Genomic DNA, 6,000 nt, shown 5'->3' with positions numbered 1-6,000 from the left:
TTGTCAAGATAGGGTCTTATGAACAATTTTGCCTGAGCTGACTTTGAACTGTGATCCTTCTGATCTCTGCCTCCTGAGTACCTAGGATTACAAGTGTGAGCCACCAGTGCTGGCTTAATATTTTCTTGTTTCACATGAAATATTAAAATTTTTAATTCAAGTTCTGATAGTTCCAATATTTGCTATATTTGCAGGTATTATTCTGCAGTTTGTTTTTTATACATTTTTTTACTCATGGAAACATTCTTCTTGTGCTTTTTGTATTTTTATTACAAATGCACAAATGTTCTTCAGGCATGCATTTAAAACTTTTTAAAAAACAGATTATCTTATGTTTTATATAGTTTGTGCCAAGAGCATTTCTCTAGTTATCTAGTTTTAAATAGTGTTAGAAATAGAAGTCCAATTATTCCTTTATTGTAAATGTTTAATGTCATTTTATTTCAGGTATGTCTTTTGTTAAATAGCAATTATTTGCATTTTTCATTTAATGTGTTGGAGATGCCTTAATTTACCTCATTCAATGTATAGTGATAAATACTGTACTTCTAATATTTTATACTTCTAGTATTTTTATGCTTCCTTATTTTTCTTTGGCTAACTTTTACACTATTGCTTTATTTCTTCTGGTATTGATGCAGTGTATTTTGCAAGTTCATATTTATTTTATTCAATTGGTATTTAATTTAATGATGCATATTTCTCTAAATATATTTAGTGTCTTCTTTTTTTTGGCAGTGCTGGGGCTTGCACTCAGGATCCTTCATTCACTAGGTAAGTTCTCTACCACTTGAGCCATTCTGCCAGCTCCCTTACTTTTATCCCTTAAGGCAAGCTATATATATACACACATATATATATATATATATTTATTTATTTATTTATAATTTCTCTGACTACCACCATACCCCATGTTTTCATAGACTAATATAGCCTTTTAGATTAAGTATTTTGTTTTATTTTTACATATATCTTTCATTTTTGCAGTGCTAGGGATTGAACCCAGGGCCTGAGGCATGCTAGTCAAGTGATCTCACATGAGCTATACCCTCAGTTCCCCCTCCCCCAAGAATTATATTTTAAATTTGCATTAAGTGTTACAATTACATTATCTTTGTTTGGGCACCAACTCTATGTTTTACTGGATTTATCTACTCATTATCATTAAAACTCCATCCTTCTGCTGCCAGGGAATTTGCTACTTACCACTCAAAGCTGGGATCCTCCCCAAGCATTGCCCACATCCCAAGGTTATACCCTCCCTCCCCCAGAAGGAACCTGTGATATAGGGGTACAATGTCCTGGTCTTTTTGACACAATTTAAGCTACTTCTGAAGGTTGCCCTTGTTTTAAAGCTCCCCATATGATTGCCTACACTCTCAGTTGCAACTATAGCTCAGTTCTCTTTTCCCCTCTACATATTTCTGACTCTCTTCCTAGCCTTTTGCTTAAGAGAACTTGACAATAAGCCACCTGCATACACTCCTTAGCACTTCACTCCTATAACACCAGGGCTATCCCTAGGGTATTCAGGGTCCTGAGCCAGTATTGTCTGTATAATAATTAGATTAAAGTTTATATCACAAAATTCCATGTAATGTAATGTCTAAAAAGTTGCAAATGCAGATTTAAACTCTTAGTTAAAAAAGGAGGTACTTCTGTCTCTGTTTGCTGACCAGTCAGTGTGGATGAAGGCTCTCAGTAGTGTCCAGGAGTGCTTTGTTCCCATTCAGGCCAAACAACACCTCTTCCTGGTCTTTTTTAGCACTCTATCTATTGTCTAATGCACAGTGCCTGTCTTAATTTCATGTATCTCGCCAGAAGAAACAGTTGTGACTATGTTATTATACACAAAGCCATGGCTCTCTGAATCTGTTTGTATTGAGACAACGTAGAGCTTCCTGACTCTGAAGTCCCCGAATGCCTTTGTTTAAGGCTGGTTACATTGTTTCTCCTGACAAAGTCTGGCTACATTTTTACTCCTGCCTCAATATCATCCAAAGCTGCCTCTGAATACTGGTTTCTAAGGACTCTCAAAGGCTGTTACTATGCTTTGTTTTTATTGCCCACAAATGAAAGTCTTTCTTGGAGTGTGAAGGAAAACGTGAATGATAATTCATTTCCTGCTAATGTTAAATTTACACTTTGAAATTTTATAGCATAAATGTAGACTGATGCATCCTCCAACTCTGGCTTCTGAATTCTTTAAATTATAACTATTAACATTCCTTGAATGTAACTTCTTTCAGTGTTGACAGAATCCTTGCAGCAAGCAGAGAGGGCAGAGGAGGTGTCTGTGGGCAGAGCAAGAAGAGTTCTCCCATCCCCCAAATACTGTGTGTCCTGTATTCATTATAGTTGAAGATTGATGCATAGCACAAGGTCTCTGTGTCTATCGTAGACAACAAAGGACAGTGGAAGGGACTTTTGACATACTTATAGAAGAACAATGGTCTCAAAAGCCCTCGGAAGAGCTTGACCTGGTCAACCTCAAAGGACTGTAAGAAATGTGGTGCAGAACCTATAGAGGGGTGGCATGACCACCCTGGGGTTGTGCACACAGGATAAAGGACCACTGCCTTTATCCCACTCCTTTCTGGCGCTGTAGTCTGGATGCAGCATGCAGTCAGACATGGCTAGATGGGTGCCAATCCATACTCACCCACATATAGACAAACCAAATGGTCCGTGGAGTCCAGAGACTACACTCTTATGTGTCCAATAAAAATGAGAGTCACTAAGATCAGTACTATTCTGATGGTTCAATTTCATTCCACCCCATGAGAGACACACTGTGCTGGCCAGTGGCAGTGATCTGTTAACCAGGCTGTCCTTGGAGCCAGGGCCTGGCCTCAGGGACCTGGGACAACTCCATAAGGCACTGTTGTCAGGGCAAAGGTTTTCTTCACTAACTGCTCATGGCCCCTCCTCAGTTCTAGACTCTATTTCTGTGAGCTGGCAGAATTTAGGGATGTGAAATTCTGCTGGAGAACCTTGTCCACCTTAACTTTCCAAAGAAGATTTTACTTAGTATGCATTGGATTAAAAACTGGTGCCTAATTCTTTCATTTGCCCCATCTATGATTAAAATGATTAAATTGCCTTGAAGATTTTCTCTTTTATTATCATATTATTGTTGTACTGGGGGTGCATTATGACATTCACAAAAGTTCTTACAATATATCACAGTTGACTTCACCTCTCCATCATTCTTTAGTCCCTTCCCCCATTCCTGGAATAGTTTCAACAGGTCTCATTTTCCATTTTTATATATGAATACACAATATTTCTACTACACCTTTTCCTTATTTTCTTATGGGGATTTTTTTTCTTATTGTTTTCATCTTCTTGAACATTCCAATGGGAATTTGGGAAAATGGAATTAAATTCATGGGATTAAATTGTAATTAATGACTGCAGTTTCTTATTTTATTGAAGAACCCATTGTATTCCTATCTGAACTTTTAGGGGTTCTGGAGGGTTTGTCACTTTGCAGTAAACACTAGATTGCTCTTCAAACTTCAGCAAAAATCTGCAGACATAGATGCTTATTTTTTTTTGTGCTATCTGCCCAAATGTGGGAGTCTTCTTATAGTAAGCATCCCAGACTGACAGGTGATCCATGGATCTCAGAATTTGGGGATTCATATCCATGTTGGTTACCAAAATGGAACCTCTGATCATTCAGAACTCATTAGAATGATTGGTATACATTCTCACTTCATAAATTGCTCAGGGTTCCTCTTTGAATATACTTCCTTCAAATGCACTTCCCCTACACCTCTGTTACTATCAGAGCTCAGACAACCTCCATGAGGTTACACAACTCATTGAATGGAAGGTAACCTGGGCATGGTAAATAAGCTTGAGGAACTCAGACCTTTGACCACAGAAAAACAGGTAAGTCCAAGCCTCCTTGTACCTTTGGAGGACTGGCTCTTTTCTGGGGAAGGATCTGACTGTGCTTTTTGGGCCTTCCTCAGGAGGCAGAGTTCATCCAGCCAAATCTTTTCTCTCTTCTCCCTCCAAGTCACAGAGCCACCAGCCCCTGCAGAGCATCATAACAGATGGTCCAATTATGCTTTTGAGCAGTTGTCACTGCCCCTAGCTCATGGCTGTACCTGATTCTTACCTTCTGACATCCTTTCCACTCACTCTGTCAAGGTCTCTGACATTTAAAAATGTTGCGCTCTGAGCTTCTCATCATTAGTACGCTATATTAGCATCTTGATTAAAAATTCAATGGAACTTGCATTGATTTGTCTGTGGGGCCTGTCACTGGGGCCAGGCAGGATAAAGGAAATCTCTAAGGCTGTCCTGGTATGAGGCAAGGATGTTCAGCCAAAGATGGAGGCAGACTGATATCACAGTCAACCAGCACTCACTCATGGCTCAGGTCACATGACTGGCAGTGTGTAGCTCTGAAAGAGGGGTCTTTCCATAGTGCACAAGCACTGACCCCAGAGGATCCAACCCAACACTGACCAACTTTGTAGGCAAGCTTACTTGTCAGGGCACCTCTATAATGTCCAGACTGTGACTCCTTTTCATTAGCTGTACTATATTCCACTTTGCAGAGGTACCATATTTTTTTTCTTATTTCTGGTTACCAAATATTAAAGTTTTCATGTTCTTCTCCTTCCTCTTTTCCTCATTTTAAGCAGCATTATCTGAGCCCCCTTTTAACCATTATCCTTGATTATGTATAAATTCATAATGGTAAAAAATACTGGATTATAGTTCCTGAAAATTCTGTTTTTTAAAATGCCAAATTATCTTTTAAATGGCAGATTAATTTATATCTCTGCCTGCAGTGCATAAGAGTTCATTGTGCCAAATTTGGATTATTGCCTTATCCTTCTCTGTGTCTGTGACTTGCTAGAAAACTAGCCAGAAAAATATGGCTTTTTGTTTTTGTTTTTGTTTTTTTGTCTTACTAGGAATTGAACTTAGAGCCTCATGCTTGCTAGCCAAGTGCTCTACCATTTAAGCCAGGCCCCCAGCCCTTTTCACTTTAGTTTGTTTTTTAGATAGGGTCGTGAGCTTTTGCCCAGCTAGTCTAGGACCTCTATCCTTCTATCTCTGCCTTGCAAGATTCCAGCCATGTGCCACCGCACCCTGCTTGTTTTTGAGATAGGCTCTCACTAAATTTTTTTTTTTGCCTAGGCTGACTTTGAACCTCAATACCCTTATAGCAACTAGGATTACAGGCATGTGCCACAAGGTCTATTCCCTAATTTGCATTTATGAAGCCTTGAACATTTTTAAGTGATTTTCTCATGTTTTGTGTCATGCATGTTCATGTCCTTTAGTTTTCCTACTCCTACATTCACTCAGTCCTCATCAATTGGTTTAGAAGAGCTTCTATATATTCATGATACTGCTTCTTTGTCATTTTCTATGGTTTTCTTCAAAGATTTTTTTGATGTGTCAAATCCAAATTTTGATTGTATAAAATTAATCCCTAAACTTACTTTTAAAAATATTTGACTTATAGGAGTGATTAAACAGGCAAGGGCCTCCATTATTGGTGGAGTTACACAAGGGACAGAATATGTAAAATGTCAGAGAACAATAAGCACTAAGAAACCAAGCAACACAGCACAAAACCACAGAGACAGCTGGGGTGCTGCTTGAGTTGGGGCAGCTGGGGATGATTGCACCTTCTGAGCAGGGACAGAGAGCGAGCTGTAGGACTGTTTGGACAAGTGTTTCAGGCTTCTGTGATTTGGTAGGAACAGCAAGGACTAAATCCTGGAGGTGAAAGAATTCTTGGATGTGGAAGGAGAGCAAGGAGCCAGTGTGGCTGGAGCGGAGCAAGGTGGAAGAGGAGGAGGAGAATGGGACATGAAGCCAGGCAGGTGAGCTGGAAGTTGCTCTCACCTGATCATGAAGAGCTACTTGGAATTTTATTTTTAGGAATTGTGCCATTTAGTCATTAAACATACTTGGTATCAAAACTTAAATTATGTAAACTTAAAATTAAGTACATTGTATCAT

Source organism: Castor canadensis, chromosome 17 (assembly GCF_047511655.1).
Source record: "Castor canadensis chromosome 17, mCasCan1.hap1v2, whole genome shotgun sequence".
NCBI lineage: Eukaryota > Metazoa > Chordata > Mammalia > Rodentia > Castoridae > Castor > Castor canadensis.
Note: the sequence above shows the minus strand (reverse complement) of the source record.